The sequence below is a fragment of the Asterias rubens genome, chromosome 17 (assembly GCF_902459465.1).
Source record: "Asterias rubens chromosome 17, eAstRub1.3, whole genome shotgun sequence".
NCBI classification, from domain to species: Eukaryota; Metazoa; Echinodermata; class Asteroidea; order Forcipulatida; family Asteriidae; genus Asterias; species Asterias rubens.
Genome location: NC_047078.1, coordinates 5,078,592 through 5,105,499, shown reverse-complemented (window position 1 = coordinate 5,105,499; position 26,908 = coordinate 5,078,592). Strand labels below are relative to the sequence as shown.

General features: G+C 37.9%; 1 long non-coding RNA gene across 1 annotated transcript; it reads right to left on the bottom strand.

Moving 5' to 3' along the window:
* Nucleotides 1–444: 444 nt before the first annotated feature.
* On the bottom strand, nucleotides 445–26,478 carry LOC117301600. The gene is made up of 5 exons (XR_004520335.1): nucleotides 26,237–26,478; nucleotides 26,015–26,092; nucleotides 17,232–17,283; nucleotides 1,675–1,843; nucleotides 445–1,290 (listed from the first exon to the last, which is right to left on the bottom strand). It is a non-coding gene; the product is annotated as an uncharacterized LOC117301600 (long non-coding RNA).
* Nucleotides 26,479–26,908: the final 430 nt, after the last annotated feature.

Below are 26,908 nucleotides of genomic sequence, written 5' to 3'. Positions count from 1 at the left end.
GCCCCTAGGGAACCTCAGAGCGATAACACAACTTATTGTTACAATATTTTAACTCAATATTACAAATGGGCGTGTAAGTTCCTTAAACAATGTGTACAAAGTGAAAGAAATAATTTGACAAAGTACATTTACTTGCAACTATAACCCCCTATGCTGTGTATAAAGCATTTTTTTTCCTTGAAAGATACAATGTGATATTGTCTGGTAATGTGTAAAACAAACCATTCCTTGTAAAAAAATACAGACAAAGTCACTGATATTCATTTTATACGTAGCACTCTCATGCCTTTTATTTAAATACTACTTAAAGGTTTGTTAAAATACTAAGTAATGGTGCTTTTATGTTACACCTGTATTTCCTTAGTTAGAAAAAATCTTGTTGTACATTCCTGTGTACTTTTAAATGATTAACTAATTTGTTTTTTAAATATTAGTCTTCAGTAACGCTAACCTAATTTGGCCACTTGCTGATATAATGTATGGCTGAATTCTCAACGTGAGGTCACATGCATAACATAATAAGTCATCGCAAGTGTTTTTTCTACTATAAAGAACAGATATTTTTCATTGTTTTGGAAGACCCTGTCCCAGAACAATTGTTCTCTGGAATAACTTATCAATATTATTATGTAATGATGACTTCACATTGAGAATCCAGCTACATGTGTGTACATGTATTTGTCAGTACTCAGCAAGACTATTTTTTAAAATACACAGGAGTGTGCAAAATTATTTTTTCCAACTGAACTATTGTATAAAGAATACAAGATGCAAAATTAAAGGATCATCAATTTGTATTTCAGCAAACCTGTCAGAAAAGAATTATTTTGGAGCATTCATTCACGTCAAAGAATGTTTGTGTGATGCTTTGTAATGCAAGGCCTGTTGAACAAATATGAGGGCTAACTAAAGTGTTATAATTGGCTTGCTGAACATTTTTTTAACCGTTTTGGTTTGTTTTCATCTGAGTGCGTGGAAATAACCTCTGAATTGAGGTGTGCACCACGGATTGCAGGTTTTGACACTCAGTCAAGTCCTTCTGTGGCCTAATTCTCATGTTCACAGTGTCTATGTGCATATCTATCTCGCCGTGTAAGGGATGGAAGGCTTTCAAGCCTCTTACCCCAGTCAGTAGAACTGCCCCACTGGTGGTATGATCCTTTCTTGGGAAAAGGGTCAGCAGAGTGTATGGTGCATATAGGCCGAGTTGGTACCCTTTGTGCCCAATGCTTATCTGGGGTGGGATCAATGACTGTAGAATGCTTGCCATTTGAAACAGTCTGTTGAATTCTAAAATAGCAAATAAGAAAAGATGAAAAAACATATCAAATACAGACTTTAATTCATGCAAACAAGATTGCACTTGTCATCTGATATTTTCCCCAATACTTTCTCAAAGAAAACCATGCTGCTAGCTGCAGGCATGTCATGGGGGGGCGGGGGGGGGGGGGGTAGCTGTAAGAGCCCTTTCCCTCATCCCCTCCAAAAAACAGATTACCCCCTCATGACAGCCTTAAGTCTTTCTCCCCTGTATCCATTCTAGGCAGTTACTCTAACCTTGGCCAGCGACTAATATTACATGTATACCCTAAACCTCCCTTTCCCACAAACACATGGCATTCACTAGTTTTAATCAGCATCAAATGTGGTGTATTTTTTATTCAGCATACATACCTCTGTATCAGCTGTGCCTTGGTTTTCAGGCCTTTGCAGGAATCTCCACGGCATTGAAGCCAAAACTTCAACTCATGACATTTAAGTTTTTGCAGGGCAGGTACAGATACATCCTGTTTTGCTCCTAGGATGTCCACTTAATGTGTTCTGTGAGACCAGTGGACATTGCCTAATGAAGGATATGTCAACAGTTTTCAATTTTTTTTCTATAATTTATGCAATAATGTCAAGGAATGTCTCTGATATAAATTTTCTAAAACAACAAACAAACTCAACAACTGTCAAAAACATGTCGGTCACGTTTGTAACCAACCGGAAATATAATGAAAACCTGGATATCAAAATGACCTACTTTGATATGTTGAAGTAGCTAGTCTGTCATCAACATTGTTTAATACACTTAAGCATACCACAAAAGTGTGAAACTTGTCAGTCTAAAAAAAAAAAAAAAAAAAAAGGGAATGTTTGAAGTGTTCCCTAATGACACTTGAATAGAGCATTAAAAATTCCAACGTAGTCCAAGTAAACATTTTAGAATTGATTTATAATAAACCCTTATTATCCATATTTACAATCACTTTGTCATTAATTGTTGAACTCATTGATTGTATTTTATGATAATTTATTTTTTAGAAAATAGAATTAGCTGTTGCAAACAACTTACCAACCAAATGGACCGAGAGTATAAATGCGAAAAATAAGTTAATGGCCTGACGTTTCGACCCTGCAGAGTCTTTCTCGAAGGCTAAATGACAACACACAACAAACATGAACAGGTAACTACTTTTTGCAGTGAGGTGGAAATACATGAATAAGGTTAGAAAGCATACAGAAAAAGCAAGGGGGTAAACAGTGAACAGGAGAAAAAGCAAGGGGTAAACAGTGAGTAGGGGACAAAAGGGGGGAGGAAGGGGCTGGCTTGACTACAAGAAGATAGAAACACAAAGGACAATATCAAGGGTGGGGAGGTGGGGTAAAAAAGTAATTGATTAGTGAATGAGGCTCAAGCTAAAAGGCTGTGGGGAAAAAGGAGATGGCAAAACAAAAGGTTTATTAGTCGATTCCTTCTTGGATGTTCAGACCATGGGGTTGAATGGTGAGGAGGCGTCTAATCCAGAGTTTCTCCCTACTCAAACGCACAGTCTATCTGTGGTTGCCTAGTGCTTCTATGGCCTGTAAGATCATGTCAGAAATGGAGTGATTAGGAAGATTAAAGTGATGTCCTACAGGTATGTCTAGCTTTTGGGTCTTGACTGTAGATCTGTGGCCATAGAAACGCCTCTTGAGTGTAGTTCTTGTTTCACCTATTATGGAACACCACAGACTCTGCAAGATATGAGATAAATGAGATTAGTGGTGGTGAAGGTGACATGACCCCTTGTCTTATGGGTGGTACCGCCGGTGTTACTGGTGAAGGAGTCCGATTCCCCGATGTGTTGTCTACAGATGATGCATTTGGAGATGTTGGAACACCTAAAAGTTCCCTGTGGTAGAGGGGGATTAACATCATCATTAATGGGAGGGACTTCTGCTCGGACAATGAGATCCCTGAGACTTGGTGGGCATCTGTAGGCAACTATGGGTTCTTCCTGCACAGCACGTTGAAGTCGATCTGATGTGTGAAGAATATGATGGTTCGAACTGGTTATTTTACGAATGGGAGGAAGTGAGGGGTGGAAAGTGACATTAAAAGGAACTTTCCCCGTAGGACTCTGTTGTTTTTTGGGTCCTTTGGAAAGTACTGACTCCCTTGATATTCTGGATCGCTCGATGGACTGCTAGAGAGCTATGACCCCTGGAAACAAGGTGTTTCTTAAGTTCCTGTGAGTGGTGGATAAAATCAGAATCATAAGAACAGATTCGACGGAGTCTGAGGGCCTGACTGTAGGCTATGCTGGTTTTGCAGTGTCGGGGGTGACAGCTAGTGGAATGTAGGTATTGGTGTTTATCTGTGGGTTTAACGAAGAGATCTGTGGTTAAGCCTTCATCCGTCTTGAGGAGAACCTTGACATCCAGAAAATGTGTATTCTTGGTTGAGTATTCGCTCGTGAATTTGATGGCCCTGTGGAAGGAATTCATGTGATTAATGAAAGCTGTGGGGCTTGCTTCATCGCTTGTCCAGATGAAAAAGATGTCATCGATATAGCGCTACCAGACCCAGGGACGGCAAGGGGCTGTTGCCAACATGTGCTGTTCAAGATGGCTCATGAAAAGGCACGCCATTGATGGTGCCATACGTGTGCCCATTGCAGTGCCATGTACCGGTAGGAAATTCTTACCCAAGAAAGAAAAGTTTACTTTTTGTTAGAACATGTTGCATGAGGGATACAATGTCAGAAATGGGCGGTGACGTGTGACCACTCTTAGCCAGAGCTGAAGAGCAGGCAGCAATCCCTTCATCTTGGGGAATGTTGGTGTATAGAGAGGTTACATCAAAACTACCGATGATGGCTGTGTTTGGGACCTGGTTCTGAATACCTGAGATTTTGCGGAGGAAATCTGGAGTGTCATGAATGTATGATGGAATCTGCGGCATTAACGGGTTGAGAAAACTGTCAACAAAAAGAGAGATGTTCTGAGTGGGGGAACCATTGCCAAAAATGATGGGTCTTCCTGGGTTGTCTGGTTTGTGTACCTTGGGAAGGAGATAAAACCTGGCTGTTCTACAGTCGACCGGGGAGAGAAACTTGTGAGCTTTCTTGGTTAGGTTGTCACGGTCATGCATTTCGTCCAGTGTTTGTTGAATCTCCTTTGAGAAGGTGCCTGTTGGATCAGTGTCAAGTGGTTTATAATTAGTTTGGTTGTTCAGTTGTCTCATGGCTTCATCGATGTATTGCTGACGGCCCATGACAACAACAGCTTGTCGGCTGGCTTGATGATGATGTCTTTCCGTGCTCGTTGAGTCTTAAGAACCTCACGCTCTTCTCTAGGGAGGTTGTCATGAGTCCTGTGGGTAGAATGATCATTCGAGTTAATTTGTGAACTAACAACCTGCAGGTAAGTTTCAAGGGACGGAACACGGTTCTTAGGTGGTACCCATTTACTCTTACAATAAAATGGCTCAGGATCCATGGATGGTGAGTCGAGGAAGAATTCACGGAGTCGAATTCTACGGTAGTAGAAATTGTTGTGAATACAAAGAGTACAATAACTTTATTTCATTCCTCCATTCCTCCATGGTTAATACTTATGCTCTTCCTTTTTGGGCTTCATTGGGGGTAGGGTCTCTTAGTCTTAGAGCAAGGCTACCCGACATGCCCAAGTTTTCGGTACTCCCATTTTGTGCCCAATTTCCGGACACACCGTTTTTTTGTTTTTTTTTCGGGGATCGGGAATGTTTCATAGCACGGAAATCGTTAGCAGAGATTAAAAGGCAAGAGTTTTGAAAGTAAAGGTACCAGTAATTCACCGAATAAAATTAGAATTTGTCAACGACGAAATGTGGCAACACTGACCTCGAAAAGTGTCAAACACAAGGTGCTCCACATTAAGTGGTCGAGTTTCTGAACTCCAACAAGCAGTAACTCTACGTATTCGTCAGGTTCCACGTCACGTCAAGGATCAAAAACACAAACGGTGCGTCAAAACCACAACAGAAAATGGTCAAATTATCCTTTCATTTTAAGTGACATGATTACGAATTTATAACATAACAACATCTGATTTATTCCATGCAACTTCAGCTACAAAAAATAAGGTATAAGGTAAAAAACGACAGTTTCTCAGCAAGTAATATTTTAGGTTATTGGTTCACTGAATTTGGGCATATATTTCACAACGAAATTCCTTGGCATTTGAACTTGAGGTGGCTCTATATTCTAAAACTTACTTTTTTGGGCGAAAAGTTTTCTAAAACAGTTACCCTTCTGTCCATGGCCTCGCATTAAAGTCAACAACACTGGCGAAAATGTAACGACTAACTTTCAATCATTGGTTGGTTTTTCCTTACTTCGCAAAGAAACCACACCTCTTCAAAGAGCCAGAACCCACTTCCAGAAGTAAAACACATCTCCATTTTTTGAGAGAGAGTAGATTTTTGGCCACACAGCTGACAATAACCAGAATCATAAATTTAACATGGAATGTTTTCACAGGGAAAAACGAAAAGTTTGTTTCCAAAATGCTATATATGCCAATTGTTCTTTTTGTTTTTGGTAGACAACTTATTTTTTCCCTCAGTCATAATTTTTTTTTTTAAATAAACACAAAGATGTGATTTAAAAACAGTGTTATACAAACAGTTATGGTAAAGTAATCAAAGTTATCTTTCTTTTTGTTCATAAAATATTCAAGATGAGAATTTGTAGTGCAATTTTCTGCTGAATATGTGGCGTTTTGGAAATAAACTCTTCACAATTTTTTTTTCAAGGGTACAATAACTAGATATGCTTAAAAGAATTACATTTTGTTTAGACATCGGGGATTACAATTGGCAAGATAAGTTCACTTTTGTTGACATAACTTTCAAAACTTGTTTTATTGGTCCTGTCAGTAATTGAACATGCAGAAAGTAGTCACAACAGTTATTACTGAGATACGGTTTCAAGCGGGGCACACACACTAGTGCTGACTTTTTCTTTGTCCTGAATGTTCAAGACCGGCCTTTGGAAAAATTGCAGTGTCTTCCCTCAACTTTTTGGGATAGGACAAATTAAAAACATAAAACGATGCAAAGTACACCTCAAATGCAGAAAACAAGGGTGTGGTCTTCATGACGGTCTCCTCTTCGATGATGACCTTGAATGTGGTGTCATCGTGTTGTTGGATGACAGGATGCGTTTGTGAATCTTCAACTGAAAAGTGTGAGAAAAAAAAGTAATACATATCAGAGAGTGAGTAAATGCATGGATGTATGAAGGCCAGTATTCGGTGAACGTGTTGCAATAAACCAACCAATGAACCCCCATATTGGCTTGCAAGTAAAACCCCGAGGCTTCTTAAGTACCGGCCAAAGGAGCAACGGGATCATGCTTCATGTAGTCTAGGTTTGGAGTGTACCACTGAAATGATGACTGGAAATTATTTGGCAAAATGAAAATCCTGATGCAATTTCACCTGTACTTGATTAAGTACATGTGCACATTCATTCATATAGCTTCACTTGCAAGTATGATGGAGGGTGAATGGGGATTATGAGCATGTCACTATTTGAAAAAATGTTTCCAAACAGTTCGATGAATTTGAAAACTCCAGCCCATACTTATGTGTCTGAAAACCACTTCCAACCTTTTCATCATCCTTCCTGTTGAGTCAGCTGTCGACTCGATTCCAGGACTCGGACTCGATTATTTTCCCTGACTTGGACTCAACTTGAGTCACGTCGGCCAAAGACTTGGTCTCAGACTCGGACTTAACCTAGGTGACTCGACTACAACACTGCAGATTACTTTGAGTAAAGCCCGGAAAGCCGAGTGCTTAAATGCACAATGTGTCACCACTTACCCTGACGGTTTTCTTCAGTTGTTTCAAGTGATGCAGATTCAACCAGCTTCTTGATGATGGTGTGATCCTGCTTTTTTGGCTAGAGCAAAAAGCTGCTTGTGGTACTTCTGCAAACCAGTTGTCAGTTTCTTCCCCAGTTCTTCAGTTGATATGGCTTAAACTCTTTCAGAACCTGCACAATATTGATACAATATTCATAAATAAAACATAATTAAAACTCAACATAAACAAAACAAAATTGGCAATTGGAACAGTATATTAAACTGTACAGAAAAATTGTGCTTTTCCTATGTACAATGTATACTGCAGTTTGTACTCAAACAGTCCATATTAACAAACATATGCATCAAACACTTGTATTACAAACTATTATTATTATTTTTTTTATATATATATTTGTGTTTATACAATGTACATTTTATTAAATAAATTTTGCCAAATTGGGATTTGAATTTGAGGCTGTGATTTAATGTACTAGCGATCTACCGATTGAGCATTCTGGCTATATGTTGATGCTTTCCAAAAATACCAAATGTCTTTGCTCAAGACATGCCATTCAGAAAAACATAAAGTTACCTCACTTCCCCCTTTAAGAAGAGCTGGAAAATCTGCTTTGATCTCCACCGTCAGTGGATTTTTTTTTCACAATGATGTCCCTGCGATCAGCAAATGTAAGGGTCATTAGACGATCGATCCGACTTTGCTCTGGGTTCCTCTTTGTGAGTTCAGTCTTCATTGCAGCTCTGTGCCTTTCAATTGAGGTAGCGTCTTCGCCCTCCGGTCGCTGACTCATGTAGTTTTTTAGGCCCCACATCAATTTGTCACTCTGCTTTTGAGGTGGTCCCGCTGTTGCATTTTTATCTGAAAGTGTGCGTTTTCCTGGAACATAATCCCTTCTTCTCCTTTCGTTCTGAAACCGCTACTGAATCCTTTGACGCCACAGACTCTGAAAACAAGATAATTGAATTATAATCATTTTAACAACGACTGTTTCACTAAAGATCGCCAGGTGCTCTTAGTTTGGTTTTTATTTGTTTTTCAGATTTCATTGCAAGAAATATAGAATAATAACACATGATAATGATATTAAGTTTTGTATACTGCAATGCAGGAGTGTATGCTTCAACCACATGTTAAACTCTTACCATGGACAAATTGTCATTGGACTTCACTTTTGGAAACGTCTCTACGAAAGCTGTGACTACCTCGGTGTATTGCCACTCTTTTGTTGAAAAGAAGTAAAATTAAATGCCAAACATGAATGGGAAATTAAAGGATCAAATTCACCACTCAGCATGAAAACTCATTGCAAGCCCTGAAAATCCTGAAAAGTGAAGTTTTAAAAAATGAGATACATGTAATTCCATTTCAAGTTGCTTGCAGGGATCCTCTTGTGCTTTTGCTAACTAAATGGAATGAAACAAGTGTTGTAATATTGTACAGTTGTGGAACTTGCCATTTGTAAGGAAATAGGATGCTGCTTTAGAATAAAGTGCATGGAGGCAGTTGATAATGTAGAACTACAGGTCCCTTGATTTAGCTCGACTCATATGTATGCATAAAAGAAGGATTATGTCCAACTTGAAAAATACGTAAGTTATTCAGACTTACTATGTATACTTTGTCACATCCTGATAAATAGCATCGGTGATCTGTGTTCTGTTTCCCCTATCTAGCTTTTCACCACCTCGCAGCTTCTGCTGCACTCCAGCACGCAGAGCGTACACCGGAAAGTTGAACTTGATTGGCCACACCCGAAAAGCCTTTGCTGTAGTTGCAGTGCTCAAAGTAGGGCTGCTGAAAACATAACATTAAAACAACAAATATTTGATTTCAAATCAATGTCATTAACTGAGCAACGATTTTTTTTAAATGGTCCCTCAGAAAAAATTAAATGACAAAAACCGTAGTTGGACAATTAAAATATGGACACCATTTTTGTAGAGGATTTTAGTTTATTTTGTTTCAATTTTCATTCACCACAAAGGTAAAAATATAACAAAAAGGAAGAAACAGACTTTAGAGACTGATTATATTTTACAGCGTTTTATTTAGATATTAAGCTTTATTAATACACTGCACAAGATACATCTTGACAGTATCTGTATTTATACTGGCCAGTATATTAGAATCCATCCGGTGCGAATAAAGGGGGGGGGGGGGGTACCCCCTGCGCCGAAACAAAAATGATTAAAAAACATAATAGGGTGTTATTATCAGACATAAAGTATAAAAAAAAAACCTGACCACATGCAAACAACTCTGGATCCGCCCCTGCCTTCACTTAATGTTTAAAGCCTTGCCTGTGGTGATTTTTAAGATGGACACATCCTTTTTATGTCTATCAGGCAAAACTTACCATTCAATGGCTTCAGGAGTTTCACTGCAGCTACTAGACGCAGAAGACACCACATCATCATTGGCATCTGCAGTCAGGACTTGCAATCTCGTCATATATTCAAGAGAGGACATTGGGGCCACGTCGACCCAATCTCCGAAGTCTTTGTCAAAGTACTGCAGTAGCATGGTCTCCCATCTCTTGGTATTTTGAATTGGCTGTTTGTTTCACCCGGAAATCTGCTATTGTTGAAGCCATCATAGTGGGTTTATTCACCCTGTCAGTTTTACCATAAGAAAAACTCCCAATCCTTGTGTTCAGTTGGTCCAGGCTGAAGTAACCATCTGATACAAAGTACAACACCAGATTCCGAAGCACCTCTGGGACGAGCCCCTCAAAGAGATCATGGGCAATGTCCGATGGCAATCCTCTGGTAACATGGTAATATTCTAGATTATTAAGAACACAGTCTCCTTTCACGCCATAGGCTGTCGCCAATGCTCCATCTTCGGTCACCATTGCAACTTGTGCATTGTAGCTCTCTTAGGTTCTCATTTCACAACTATCTGTGGTCAAGCAATCATCAAGGTTTTGTCTCGTGGCCATACAGAAACGACTGATCCTTAACCCACTAAAGCTTTCATTGAATCCTCCTAGTGAATGAGCACCAATATTATCTTAAGAAACAAAAGACACTGTGCCTCTGAATCGATGGTCATGACTATCCCAGTGCGCACACAACGTTATTTCAATGTTGGATATTGGTTGATTTGGCGTCGCAACGTTGAAGTACCATAAATCAACGTTGTTTCAACGTCACATTTGCGACGTTGATTTTAGGTTGTTCTTTGACGTTCCATAATCGTTGGATAAAGGTTAACAACCAAAATTCAACGTTGATCCAACATCAGTCTGCCAACGTTGTATCAATGTAATGTTTTTGACGTAAGTACAACGTTGGATAAAGGTTGTTTTTGCGTCGGGATAATAACAACCAAAAATCGACGTTGATCCAACATCAGTCTGCTAACGTTGTATCAATGCAATGTTTTGGTCGTAAGTACAACGTTGGATAAAGGTTGTTTTTACGTCGGGATAATAACAACCAAAAATCGACGTTGATCCAACATCAGTCTGTCAATGTTGTATCAACGTAATGTTTTTGACGTAAGTACAACGTTGGATAAAGGTTGAATTTGCGTCGGGATAATAATCACCTAAAAATCGACGTTGATCCAACATCAGTCTGCTGACGTTGTATCAACGTAATGGTTTGGTCGTAAGTACAACGTTGGATAAAGGTTGTTTTTTGCGTCGGGATAATAACAACACAACATCAACGTTGATCCAACATCAGTCTGCCAACGTTGTATCAATGTAATGTTTTTGAAGTATGTAGGCCTGCAACGTTGGATAAAATCAATGTTGATCCAATATCACTCTGCGATGTTTTTCACGTTTTACATTGTTGCATAAAGGTTGTTTTTGCGTCACGGTAATAACCTCAAATCAATGTTGATCCAATATCAGTCTGCTAACGTTGTATCGACGTAATAATTTTTGATGTATGTGCAACGTTGGATGTTTTTACCTCACGTTAACAATAACCTCAAATCAATGTTGATCCAACATCAGTCTGGTAACGAATTGTTTCAACATGAGGTTTCTGACATACAATGTTGGATAAAGGTTGTTTTTGCGTTGTGATGATAACAACCTAAAATCAACGTTGGTCCAATCCGTCATCAGTCAGGTAGTTTCACAAATTGGATAAAGGTTGTTGTTGCATTGCAAAATAACCAACTAAAATCAATGCTTATTCTTCCAACGGGCAGTTTAAGAAATTGCCATGTTTATTTTGCAATCATTGTGCCATCAACATGTTATCTTTTGTGGAAAATTTATGTCTCAGCGGGAAGGGTTCGTGCACTCACCAAAATATGTGACACAATTTGTGTGTTCTGAATAAAATTAATAGACAACTTGCTGGCAGAGATTTCGGGATAAGGCCGGCGAAATGTGCATTATCTGATGAGGTCATGTCACAATCAATGCTTTCCTGTACATGGATTAATAAGCAATAGCGGAAAGCATGATGTGTTGCTTTCCAATGTCTCCACTGGCTTCCCGTATAAAAGAAAGAATTCTCTTCAAAGTACTTTTGTTTGTTTTTAAAGCCTTCCATGACATGACGCCATTATACATCAAGGGTTGCTTTACATTTCACAACCCCATCTCGCCATAATCTTCGCTCTTCTCGAGACCCATTTTTGCTTACCATTCCTAGGACCCGAAGCAATCTGGCGATCGCACATTCACTGTAACTGCATCCACAGCATGGAAGTTAAGACAAGTCCACAGACCAATTTCAAAAACTTCTGAAAACACATCTCTTCCCTGTTTAAGCTTTTCTCTTTTTCTTATTTTTTCGAACATTGTGTATGTAGCTTTTCCGCTAAGATTGTGCATTTAAGTTGCTGTAAGCGATGTGATATAGTTTTCTATGGGGAGCATTTCTAAATACCTGTTATTCTTAATATTATTAATGTGGGACCAATGATGGCTCTGTCTCGACATTTACCACAATGGACTTATGTGGCCAACGCCGGTTATTATAGTGCTGACACAATGTTGGCAGCATTTAAGCTATAAACTATAGCTACCATTGATTTTTTTTATTGGGTTACATTATCGGCGAGCTGCCGTGGGCAACTTATGTTGAACTATGTTGAAGCGGCAATTCATAAAATATAACTGTCCTAATAAAATAGTTACAGAATAGTTTGCTTGTTAATATTGTAAAACAGGTTTGAAGGTTGACGTTGACGTTTTTTTTTTTGCTTCACGCTATGGAATTACTGGAACTGCCCTTAACTGGTTCTCTTCTTATCTGAACAACAGAACCCAGCATGTTCTCATCAACAGTGTTAAATCAGATCGCCATCATCTCTGGTGTGGTGTTCCACAAGGTTCTGTAGCTGGGCTACTTGAATTTATATTGTTCAGTGCACCCTTGCAAGACCTCATTGCTGCTCATGGTATTTCTAGTGTTGCTTACGCTGACGACACACAACTTTACATTACATTAATTTGATCCAGCTGATCGCGCTTCTGCCATTGCAAAAGTTGAAGTGTGCATTCAAGATGTCAAATCTTGGGCGTTGTCAAATAAACTTGCTTTGAATGACTCAAAAACTGAGATTAATTTTTTGAGATCTCGTTTCGCCAAAAAGATTTCGCCGCCAACAATACAAATTGCCCAGTCTGTCATTGAACCATCTGAATTTGCCCGTAACCTCGGTGTTATTATGGATTCATCATTGTGCATCCTACCTGGATGAAGCAATTACTCTTCGTCTTGTTCATGCCTTCGTCACCAATTCACTTCTGTATGGACTCCCCGATAAAGATCTTGCTAAAATTCAACGTGCACAAAACACTGCTGCTCGCCTCGTTTCTTGTCTGCCTCGTTCTCACCATATTACACCTGTACTAATGCAATTGCATTGGCTCCCAGTTAAGTCTCGAACAGTTTACAAAATTCTTCTGTTAACTTTAAAGGCTCAAACATGTCAATCTCCTGCTTATTTATCTGAACTTGTTCATCATTATTCCCCTACTCGGACTTAACGATCATCTCAACAGTCATTGCTTTCTGCTATAGAGCTTCTTCCATTTTTTATGGCCACAGATCTTTTCCTACGCCGCACCGTTTCTTTGGAATAGTCTTCCTGTGCATATTCACCAAGCTAATACTTTACAACGTTTTAAGTCCTTGTTGAAAGCTCGTTTGTTTCAAGCTTCTTTTTTGTAATTTGCCTATTTGTATCTTGTATCTTTCTCTAATTATTTATTGTTTTTGCATTAGGCGCTTTACAAATGTCTTATTATTATTATTATTATAACCAAGATGCGAAAACTTCAGTGTTATACCAATCGATCACACTATTGTTGATCCAACATTGATCCAACGTTGATTTAACATTGACATGATATGCAAATTGGGGGTCACGTGGCCTAGAAGTGTATTTTTGATAATAAAACACTTTGGTGTAGTTAAGTTATCCGAGGAAAGTTTCTGAACTTTTGTGTTTAATTCGAATGTTAAAAAACACGAACAACAAAAGTCCAAGCAAAAATTTGTAGTTTAAACATTTGAATTAATAATTAAGCAGTTTTTAGCTAAAAACGGAGTAAAACCACGACTAGAAAATTTAGGGATCTTGGTCTACATATATACAAGACATACAGTGTGAATAGATGTATAGACCTTGATAGGTTGTAGTCATGTATAGAGTTAGTATAAATATTAAAGTACGTGTAAATAACTAACTAGGGAATTAAAAAGCCATTGTTTCTACATGGTGATTGCAACGTTGGTTCTACGTCGGCATTTCAACGTTATAACGATTTGCAAATCCAACTATTATTGAACGTTGTTTCAGCGTCTAAACCTGACGTTGAAACAACATGGTGATTTTAACGTTGTTTTTACGTCGGCATGTCAACGTTAAAACGATTTGCAAATCCAACCATTATTCAACGTTGTTTCAACATAGAAACTTAACGTTGAAACAACGTACAAATGCCGACATTGAAGCAGAGTTAATATTCCCACGTTGTTTCTACGTCGGCATTTCAACGTTAAAACGATTTGCAAATCCAACTAATATTCAACGTTACTTTAACGTCGGGGTATGACGTTGTTTCAACGTTATTTCAACGTATTTTGCCCACTTGGATTCTTATTCACACAAACATCTTCCTCTTCTAACACTGCAAGATCAAGAAGCAATGGCTCGAGTACTTTCTTAAATCCATACTTTTTTCAGTGTTTTGATTTGTACACATGCGACCTAGACCTGTATTGTGGTGAAAAGTTACCAAGCACAAAAATAAAATGCTGCAAATTTGTAATTCTTGACCTTATTTCCAGGTGGATTTACAATGTTAAAGACATCATAATATAACACAACCTGTAAACTTGAAGAGTCAAAGGCGAACAATTCATTTTCTCTGAAGATAGTACCATCACAAAAGTCTTTTAATTTACCATCCTCAGACTTGTGACTCTGCACAACCTCTGCTAATACATCTTCATTTTGCAAGAGTAACTTCAATGTTTCCAAAATGGGTATATAAAATTCACATTTACCCCCAACATCTGCACCAAGTACAAATTCGATTGGTTCAACAAAGGGAAACTCGGACTGAACATAACTACTCAGTTTTCTGTTATCTTCGAAACTGTGAAAAATGTCTTCTAATTCTGTTGACTTAATAACAGCCAAGGCAGTCGCAATCTCATCTCGATTGACATCATCTTCAAGAAGAGCTGCATCCAACTGAGAATGCATCTTTGTTTTAGACATCTGCAAAATATTTACAATCTCTGACGCAACAAAACTACAAACAGACCCCGGTACTTTATGTAACTCTCTTAGTTTCAGAAGAAATAGTACAACCTTTGGCTTAAGATCTATTTGCATAGGAAGGCCTACGTTTTGTACATCTTGCATATCCACATCACCTTGATCTTGTAAGCCTACATGCTGCTCAGGTGCTCCTCCCATGATGCCATGATTTACCACAAGCTCATTGGCATCATTACCAACATTTTCAACTGCATTCACGTAATGTATGCGGTAAAAGTCTTTGTGAAGTACTCTGATGTGGTTGACAAAACATCTTACTGAAGAGAGATTTCTGTGACATCCATTTATATCTAAAAATGGCATTTATTCTAAAAATGGCATTTTCAATTTCGTGTACAAACCTATAATGGTTGAATAGTCTCCTGAATTGATGGGTTTCATAATCACAATAAACGCAAATAAACACATTGTTCTGGTCTTCCATAATGGCGCAGGCAAAAACACAACCTTTGTTGTTTATACGCAGGGGAGGGCTGTTGCTCTATACTATAACGCAGGCAGCAGCAGCATGCGCGCGTGAATGTTATACATGTACAACTAAAAAGTATCACATTGCTTACGACAGCTATTACCTACACAATATACAGTACAGTACATGCATGCCTATATAGCCTACGTGCAGTGTACACGATGTGCGTATGGCGGCTGTAATACAGTCTACCGTGCGTTTTGTACAACTAACGTATGCAAGGGAAAAACGGCTTATAAAATTACAAGTCTGCCTCGAATGTATTGCATTTTAGCTCAAATAATTCACTACAACTGGGTAATGATCTTCAATCAAATTGTTACCCTTTTTTCAGAAACTTTACTGTTATGTGTCAATAGAAAGAATATCACACACGACGATGCGTCTGCTCAAATATTATTCACTAGTTCAACTGGGCAATGATCATCTGTCATCAATGCACAAAATGTTACCTTTTCAGAAACTTTACTGTGCCAATAGTAAGAAAGAATATCGTACACGACGATGCGTCTGCTCAAATAATTCACTAGTACAACTGGTTAATGATCATCTGTCATCAATCACAAAATGTTACCTTTTTTAGAAACTTTACTGTGTCAATAGTAGAAAGAATGTCAATGCATAAAGTTTTTTTGAAGCGCGCATCTGTTGGCCAATCGGTGACTTCGTTTTTCGGTCCCCGGAGCCGATTGTTTAATTCGAAGTCACTGATTGGTTTACCATATATTTCTCACTGCTGTGTATGTGGTCCTTGCCTTCAACTTTGAAACTTCTCACAGAATTCTGGGTCAGTTCTACTTGTAAAGTAGCGGTTACGGAAAAGCGGGCACAAATTAAAGTGGAATGCGAATTTCACCGTGGTTTTCCATTGCACGCAACCAACCATCACGACCAGTTGCAGTTATGGGTTCTACCAATGCAAGAATGAGCTTGCCCACAGACAAATTTAGGATTTGACCCTTTCTCACTTTTTTTGGCTTACAAACAGCAACGTTTAAGCGTAACTTTACAGAAAGAAAATAATTGTTGTTAGTCTAAAACAAAACAAAACTCAAAGAAAAACTATTTAATTATCTTTTGTGAAGTTTGTTTAAGTGAAATATTACAAAATAGAGACGATGTTCGTAAGTGACGAAAACAATCGTGTTTTTGTTTGGATTAATGTCCCCCTCGATCGGACCAGAGCAGAGATTGCGCAAACACGGATGGGCGAAAAACAAAGAGGGCGCTCGCTGTGAACATAATCTTGTCATACTGGGACAGGTATCTTATCAGTATGACAAATGTATCTTGTCGTTTCCATTGGCAAGATGGGTTCTTGTCACTGAGACCAGAATTGCGGATTGTCGAAAAACAAAGAGGGCGCTGTGAACATAATCTTGTCATACGGGACAGGTACCTTGTCAGTATGACAAACAGTTATTGTTAGCACAAAACCTTACATGGTAACGGGCAACGGAGAGCTGTTGATAGCATAACACATTGTGAGAAACGGCTCCGTTGGAAGTAACGTAGTTGAGGAGGCTTTTTCTCACTATAATAATTAAAACAATTCTGGCCAGAGGGCTTTTTATCCCTTTCTGAAAGCACACTTTTGCTGTCCAACAAGGGTGTCTTTTTCATCCGTGCAACTTCAATGACCAGTTGAGCTCAACTTTTCACAGATTTGTTAATTTATGCATAAAATTATGTTGGGATACACCGAGTGAGATACTGATCATGGACAATTACCATACGTGTTCAGTATACCTTTATTCAAAGATAAAGCAAATAATTTTTACTTAGGAAAACTATTAGGAGTAGGTGATTTTTTTCTTGATACTAAGGCAAGAGGGATTTGTTAAAAAAAGCACTGTGGACTGATATAACTTACCTAAAGGCCGAAACCGTGAATCTTTAGGTCGAAGTTGAATAGCCTCCACACTCTGGTAAAAAAAAAGGAAATGAAACGTTGTGACTTGGCCCATTATTTGGATGGGTGGTTGCGTACAACCTACGCCTATACATAAATTCCTGGCATCAACACTTTGCCGTACTATGATTTTCTAACGAACATACATATATATCTTAAACACACTGAACACTATTGGTAGATGTAAAAGACTAGTGTATCTCAACATATGCACAACATAACAAACCTGTAAAAATTTGAGCTCAATCGGTCGTCGAAGTTGCGTGATAAGTATGAGAGAAAAACACCATTGTTACACACCGTTGTGTGCTTTTAGATGGTTGATTTCGAGGCCTCAAATTCTAAGTCTGAGGTCTCGAAATCAAAATTCGTTGACAATTACTTCTTTCTCGAAAACTATGTCACTCCAGAGGGAGCCGTTCCTCACAATGTTTTATACCATCAATCTCTACCCATTACTCGTCACCAAGTAAGGTTTTACGCTAATAATTGTGAGTAATTACCAATTGTGTCCACTGCCTTTAAGATGGATCAGTTCTGAACTGTATTTCACCTACTTGTGTTTTTCCTTGGCTGACACAAGCAGTTAAATTTTCAGCAATTTGTAACTTCCTTTCAAATCGCTGCAATGACTTAACATAATTTGTGTGAATAGGTTTTTTAATCATTACATTTTTGGGGGTGGGGGGGGGTTGATTTGAGCTATGACAAGAACTCAAACCATTTAAGCACTAATACTGATATTAATATGTATTCGGCAAAACATTTACAAGTACACCCCCACACACAATAAAACTACATGTTTATTAAAAACTTAACTTAAACAACAGTTGGATGCCCACAGAAAAGCATCAGCCGGAGTTAAACATTTAAAAGGTGTATGTCTACAAAATCCCAGAAAAGCCAGACAAAAATAAGACAAGGAAGGGCATAAAACAACACATAAAAACATTTGCAACGGGGATAAATAATATTAATTCTGTTTTTTACAAATACACCGATGTTTGTTAATGTTAGCACGTACATTAGTTTGAGAAATCAATTAATCGTCACGATTCTATTTAACATCTCTTGTTTCGCACGTCAGTTGCGCTACATAGTGCTTCCTCATGTTAACGTGTCACAAGAACGTTTAAGACTTTGTAGTTATCGTGCAAACTCGACAGGGATTCAAAGTTCTCAACATATCGCAACTTTTTATACCAATAAGTGAATAGATTTACACCCTTGGCCAATGACCAAACAACAGTAAAAAATTACAACCGTAAAAATACAAAATACCTTGATCATTTATACAAAAGAGTGTCATATAAAAAAAATAAAAAAAATTAAGATGATTGGCAGAATTGATTTGCCAGCATTAAGTTTTACATTACAGTTATCAAACAGGCCTACTGTTCGTTTTACATACCGATTTCCCGCAGTAAAGGATTTAATACTCTAAACTCGAATCCAAACAAATGTAAATGGTTGGTGGTATTTCAATGGTTGCTGACACACAGTGGTTCTTCTTTTTCACATGAATGGTTCTCAATTTGAAACACCAATGATTAAATTAACAGTTGACACAAGCCTTGCCTCCGGAATGCAAAACGAAAACAAAACAAACGATGTCATGTTCTAGAACAAACATTTCACTTTGTGAATACAAATAAACATTACCTTTTCTCTCGTATGCGAGTTTCTTTATCGTTATTACTTTAAAATATCGTCACCGTTTTCAATAAGGGTCCTTACTTTATGTTTTGCAAACAAGACGGGCACATTCATTTTCATCAACAAAAAGTTGGAAATTCTTACGATGACACCAAGCCTCCGACTTTTCCCAGCTGAATCTGAACATGTCTTTGACAACACCAAAGTAGTCTTTAATAGTGCATGACTGTATGTGTAAATTGTAATGGTTCGACAGACCCACTTGATAATGTTTAATGCAACTTGCAGCATGCAACCTACTTTATCTTAATAAGTATTCCTGATCTCTGAGCCATGCGATCTTTGAACCGAAACAGTGAACATGTGCCTCCCCCCCCCCCCCCCCCCAAACAAAAAAAGGTTCTCTAAAAGGCCCGGTCACACCAGGCCCCGATAACGAGAACGGTAAAAATGCACGCCTCTGTTGGTTGAAATGCTCCACACAGAATACGCCCACGCTCATTCAACCAATCGAGGGCGTGCATTTTTATCGTTCTCGTTATCGGGGCCCGTGCGTTCAAAATATAGCTACAGTGGTCCAGCGCTTTACAAAACAATAGCATAGTTTTCGGGGACGGCACGGGATTGGGACTTGGTCAAGTCTAACGGTCACACAGAGTTCAAGCACAAACCTTTTATACAGTAATGTATGGCGTACACAGTGGTTGGCAGAATTATGCTGCATGAGTTAGTTCGATTTGAATGCGATTTGAATAGAATGTTAACCTTAAAAGGGACCAATAAGCACGACAACATACAGCAATGCTCTTGGGCAAATCGTTGAAGTATTTTCAGTGACGATGTCAAACTGAAACAAATGGTGTAATGAAGATACCTCGACTGTTAAATGGGAGCTAAAATGTGATAAATAAATTGAGTTTATACTGCGTCTTAATTTACATGTTCGAGCGCATAATACAAGAATTAGATAGTGATTAAAAAGCTAACAACTAGTAAAAATCAAGACAGTTATGAAAAGCACAAGACCTTACAGGACTTCCCAAACACGAATCAAAATGAATTGAAATACGAAAGATGTTTGGCACAGTTACAATCTGTTATTTGACGTCTTGTAAGAAATCAAGCATCTGAAAGCACACAACTTGTGCGACAAGGGTGTTTTTTTCTTCGATTATTATTTAGCAACTTCGACGACCATTTGGATTCAAATTTTCACAGTTGTGTGTGCATATTATGTTGAGATACACCAAGTGAAAAAGACAATTATTTGACATCGAGTTGGCCATATAAATAGTTCGAAGTATTTATCTCACTTTGTGTATCTCAACATGCACAAAATAGCAAACCTGTAAAGATTTGAACTAAAAAATTGGTCGTCGAAGTTGCGAGATAATAATGACAGTAAAAACACCCGAAGTTGTGTGCTTTCAGATGCTTGATTTCGAGACCTCAAAATCTAAGCGAGGTCTCGAAATCAAATTCGTATAGAATAACTTCTTCGGAGCCGTTTCTCACAATGTTTTATACTTAGCACCCATAACTGATCGTTACCAAGTAAGGTGTTATGATAATATATGTTTTGAGCAATTACCAATAATGTCCACTGCCTTTACCCTTGAAATAAGACACGTCTGAACCTGGAATACAATACAAACCCCGTCTTGCGAAATAAACTATTACGTTTCTTTTCAATAATTTAATGCAATGACTTGAAATGAGTACATGTAGTGCAATATTTTTGTTGCCAGCTTTTAATGGCAAATTTAGGACCATACAAAATGGAACATTAATATATCATTTTTATTTTAAAGTCGGAAATAAGTAAGCGGCTTGAGAAATTTTGAGTGTTTTTTTTCTCCTAAGTTTAAACAAACTGATTTTAAAAATAACGCTCATATTGTTATCCCACTAAGGTAATTTTATGCAATTGACGTCAGGTGTTGATTAGGACCTTTGTCAAAATTTAAGGTAGTTGTCTGAACCAGGATCATGGAAGTTGTTTTTAACAAATAACCATCTGTAAACGAGAACAAAAACGTTTTACATTTATAAATTTGTTCGTCACCAGGTAGAACTTGACAAAAATTATCATTTAAGGGCAAGATCATAGCTCGAATTGTGAACTTATGTCAAGGGTAGGGCCTACTTGTCCTCCCCTTACCGGTCCCCGGTAAGTCTACGAACAGCCATAAGCGGCTAACAGTGCATCGTGAACTGTCATTTCTCCGTCAGATCTCCACATTCCCCGTCAGAACTTCTTCCCAAAAACTTAATGCAGACCAACCTCTTAATTTATTTTACTATTTAGTAATTCCCTTCACAATTATTAACCGGTATAAAAGACAAAGACGTTTGTACTCACTTTTCAAAATACACCTTTAGAGCAAAATATTGTGAAGTTTTGTTGATTGTTAGCCATAGCGGTCGGGCCGACGCCACAAAACTGGCGCCGAGCCCAGAACACAGTTTTGAGCGCTCTACATACTCAAAACACAAACTGGCAACCGATCAAGTCTCAACACTTCAGGCCGTCCACAAAATACCACTAAATATGGCTTTTGACCCTCACAAACTACTTATGTGAAACATTCACGCAAACACAATTATGTAAAATTCCCGCGTGCTTCCCAGTCCCAATTGTTCATTCCCAGTTTTGTTTGTCCAAAGTAGACCCCTTGATTGAAGAACTTGTGTTGTTGTGTTAGCAACGAGAACAACAACTGCAAAAAACAACCCCCAAAACGCACGCTCATTGGACTTTAAAAAAAAGTCAAATCAGGCGACCAACTTGCAATTTGTTTTTTTAAGCCCATTAAACTGAACTCAAATGTGTTCAATAGAATTGTTTAAGCATGCTGGCTACTTTTTATCTTCTCTGGCAACTCAAAACCATTAATCCTCAATCGGGCTTCTCCAGTGCACCCTGAGTTAGGATGAGTTACTGGTCCTAACTTAGGATTGGTCCTATCTCTTAGCATTGCCTAGGACTAGTCCTAAGTTAGGACTACCTTTGTGAAATCCACCCCTGGGCCCCCAAGTAGTTCAGTGAAAACACCTAAATTTATTTTCCCTAAAATGATAAACCGATGTTTATAAAGCCCCCGGAGACAACACTAATACTTAATTGATTATGTCACCAACAAAATTTTTCAGTATTGTTACACAAAATAGGGAAAGTTCAAATGTTTACATACAATTACCGCAGAAAACACATTATTTCCTGTAGAACTTGGTGTGATTTTTAAAAACATTTATGGCAAGATCATGGCAAAAGAATATACTTTTGGAAAACACGTCGGGTTATTTACGATTTTACGGCAGGTTCTTGATTTTGTTTTGTATTACTGTTTTTTTTCCTTTTTTGTGGGGGGGGGGGGGGATCCTGTCCTGCAGCTGAAAGAACAATAATTCATGAAAGATTTGCAAAATCTTCAGGTCAGCGCAAACATTAACGATTGGTTTTCTTTTTCTTGTTGCAACAGTTTTCAATAGTAATAGCACAACTGATAACTTAAGCTCAATCGGTCATCGGAGACGGGAGAAAATAAAGGGAAAATCCACCCAATTGTTTCCGTTATTCTCTATAACGAGAATTGATAATTGTGTTAATGTTTTCTCTAAAAGTAAAGCATTTCATTAAATAATATTTCAAGGGAAGTCTTTCACCATTACCTTCTGTAAACCCTGAAACTTATTTGTAAATCTGTAAACTTTTAATGTTTGTTCTCTTCAGAAGGTGTCCAATGACTTTAAAGAGATGAGTCTTAAGGCGAGACTTAAACTAGCAAATGGCAGTTTTGTGTGTCACGTGGTACTTTTATTTGCCTTGAGGGTCAAAATTTCCGCATGAACATCTTCTGGAATTTATGTTCGCATGAATCCAAACTTTATAAATGTGACAAGTAGAATAATTCACATTCGGGTACTTTGCACTTATTCATACTCACCTTTTTAAATACACCGGTTAGCGCGCCCTCATCGGCCGCAAGACGTCAGAGGGCCACTCTTTCCTTTGACGTCGGAGACTTAACACCACATTATTTTCTCCGTCTTCAATCCAGGTAATTACCATTCTATTTTCCATCCATTCTCCCCTAGATTTCATATAAATTCCTCTTGTATAAATTATTCGTAGAGTTTAGCCTATTTTATGACATGTTTCTTTTTGACAAGAGAACGGTTTTCTAGAGTTAATTTACTTAGTGTTTGGTCGGGAAAGGAAACTCCCGTTATAGATATATTTCTTTTTGATTTGAATTTCCTCAAGTCTCCTCTCTTAGATTTTGTTTCTAGTTCTGCATTACTAGAGATCTAAAGTAATGCCGTACTTGTTTTCCGATTTAATGATGTAAATATTGCTGATTTTGCGGAGTTATCCTCTAATTTTGGTACAATTCCAAGATGGCGGACGACATTAAACTTTTGGCGGGAACTTTAATTATATTATTTAGTTTGCCGTTATTTATGCTTTTCTGTTTGCCATCCATTTCCAATCTTTGGCAAATCGTTTATTATAGATAGTCTTTACCCAAGTTCACGGATTATTTCATTGATTTGTTTATTCTAAAATACATAATTTCTAGGCTAGAAAACAGCAACACTCTCGCGTCTTTTAATGATTTCCTAATTAATTGTAAATAGTATTTGTGACCTGTAAGTTTTATTCTTAATGTTCTATTTAAACTATGTTTATTTAATTAGACTCTTTCCTTTGACGTCGGTGACTTAACATCACATTATTTTCTCCGTCTTCAATTCAGATGTAAATAAAAGTCTGGAACAGCGAAGATTGTGTCCCGCAGGATCCTTTATTTAAGCCGGTCACATAAAAAAAAAAAAAAAAAAAAAAAAAAAAAAAAAAAAAAAATGTTGTTTGAGCAGAATTTGTTTTATTTCCATTTAGATTAAATATTAACCAATCTATTAACCTCTTGAAATGGAAATATCGAGAAATGTAAATGTATGAACAATTTTTTGATCGTTATTTATTCTACTTTACCATTGATACAATTAATTTGTGGCGAAATCAGAAACAAAATATGCTCAAATACTTTGAAAATAATGTTAGTGGCACTTGTATAGAAAAAATAGAATAACATAGTTGAAAAATAAGTAACGGAACCAGCTGTTTGTCTCATTTGTTGATTGTTCTTTATTCACAGTTTAATCAGATGGTAAATCAGGAACGGTGGATTGTTATAATTCGGGCTAATTGGATCAGTTGGTTGGTACGAAGGCTGGGTAATTACTTGTAGTTCAGGATAGTAAGGTTGATTCATTTCTGGATCTGGATATTATACTCCGATAAAAATGGATATCCGCATCGCATCATTTGTTTATACCAATTATATAATAGTCTGCAAACAAAGGGAACAAACAGGGATTAGGAAATCAATGATGAAAAACAACTAATAAGAGCGATTGGCAGATAATTGGAAAAGGCGATGATAAATTATTCCCATTGGATTGATGCATACAAATATGGAAAGGACGTCTATTTCCGACTGACTTTTTTTGGCTAAAAATTCCGATACTTACACAATAGTATTTCACCAAATATGAATGATAAACAATCTAAATCAATTATACTAAACAATTACAGACTAGGTTTTATCAAAACATTATTAGATTAATCAATAAGTTTACTTTGATTGGGAAAACAACTAGCCTTTCTGAGGAGGACGCGAGAGCACCTTTTCGCCGCGCGGTCCTCTTTACGCTGCAATTTCACAACATAGTATTATTATTATAATTTATGCACAATACACTTGTATGTACAAAGTAAGTCCCGGTTCATACTTCCTGCGACAACAAAGATGTGTTGGGACATGGCAGCGAGAGAAAGAGATGAATCGGCATAGAGGTCACCAACGGCAACACGACCGTCTCTTTTGTCAACACGAACATTATTTCAATAGCTGTCACAGCTTGGAATCGGTAGAGTTGCAGTTTCAGTTTCTCAAAGTGGGAATTTCCAGAAATAATTCAGCCTGGTGGGGATTTCATATAACGGAAGTAAACCTACTGAGCTCCAGAAGTGCCATCCCATATATTTCATTACCGGCATAATAATTTCATCAAGACGACTTGTTTCGTGGAATAAGTTAACGTACCGACATAATTTCTACTCGTTTATTACATCTAAGAAAAAATAAAAAATAAAAATAAATAAATAAATAAATAAATAGATAAACAAAATAGTAACATTTAAAATAGTCCGTATCAACATGTCAGCTCTTATTTCGGGTAACACCATTATAATACTTTCTCTAGTAATATTTAGAGAATACTGATCGAAACGTCGCGACGTTTAGTTGAACCCAATGGTTCTTTTCTGAACCACCCGAACTCATTTAGAGATAGTCATTACATGGTGTTACCGAAAACCTTTCCATATCGTGTTTCTACCACGCAATATTCAAATTTTAATTATAATTTTTGATATTTGACTGCAATATTGTGATCAAAGTGACTTTTTTCTTTTTTTCTTCTCTCTTTTTTATATTAACACATCATTTATATTTCTATTTAAAAAACACACGATACGATCGCTGGTAAGCTTATACGGCCGCACCTTTCATCCTTATAAACATAATTTGCTTTATCGAACGCTAAAGTGTGTGCGTCACATGAATGTGTTTGGATGTGCTGTGAGTAACAAAATGCTTGACTAGCATATCCCGTTATGCAGTTATTAAATGGTAAGTATATGCGGCTGTAGTACAGTATATGCGGCTGCAGTACAGTACATCCTTTGCGACTGTTGTGTACAAACCTAATCGGAAGACTGTGTTAGTTTTGAGGGACACAAGTAGCAAGCAATGGGTGTTTTCGGGATGCATAATACGCGAAGGCCTATGGTAGATGACAAATTAAGCTTGATAGTCATCAATTATTGATGTTTTTTCTATACCTGACTGCCAGACCTTCAGAAACTCCTGAGTAATCACAAGCATCTTGTTAGGTGCTGATTGTCAGGGATTCCAACAAATTGCATAGAATCATGTCATTGAAATACTGTCCAACCAAACTTATCCTCTAAACCATTCTGTGATTCAAAGCAGAACTGGTAGTATATTTTAACTCACCTGTATTATGACTGTACTTTTTGTGACCGCAGTGGTTTATTTACTTCATGCGAACCGTCAAGACGCCGCACAGGTGAACTGGAATAGTGAAACATTGACAGACATTGAATTCACAAATCTTGTGGCACACTGATAATACGTCACAAAGGGGCAAAGAGTGAATACAAAGTCTGATAACAATACATGAAGGTAGCTAAACTGATTTTAAAGAAGTCTGCCTACCGTGTGCGGGATAACACATTAAAGAGTTGCAATGCTTTGGATAGTATGAACATAAACCTGACAATGAACGATTGCAACTAGAAGAGTATAAGACAACCAGGAAATAACATTATTTGAAACTTCCGCATTAAAGTCAAACGATGAACCTTGACATACAATTATGCAAATAAGTTCATAGACATAAGGTATGCAACAAATACCCTTCGAGCATAACACCCCGAAACGAACGATCATGTTTACTATCTATACTATTAAAAGCGTAACCTGCGCCATCTTGGATTGAAAATTAGAAGGTCCAGTGGCATGGCATCCTTGTGGAATCCAACACGGTTGTGTCGTTACAGACGTCGGGTTGCAAGTTTACAAAACCCTGAACCGAACTTCCTCTTACGAGTTGTCTGATTGGCTGGAGTCACGAGCGATATCTCCTAACATGTGTGGTTGTCTGGTTTTGATATGGGCCACCTGTTGGTCGAAGGGGGAAGCCGTAGGCTGCACACAGAGTCACCTCTGTGGTTGTCTGGTTTTGATACGGGCCACCTGTTGGTCTAAGGGGGGGGGGGGGGGGGGGAGAGCTGTAGGCTACACACCGAGCCACCTCTTTAGGTTTGAAGTGGGTGGCAACCTCGGACTTCCATTAACATTCCAGAGTGACTCATTGATGTTTCGCAG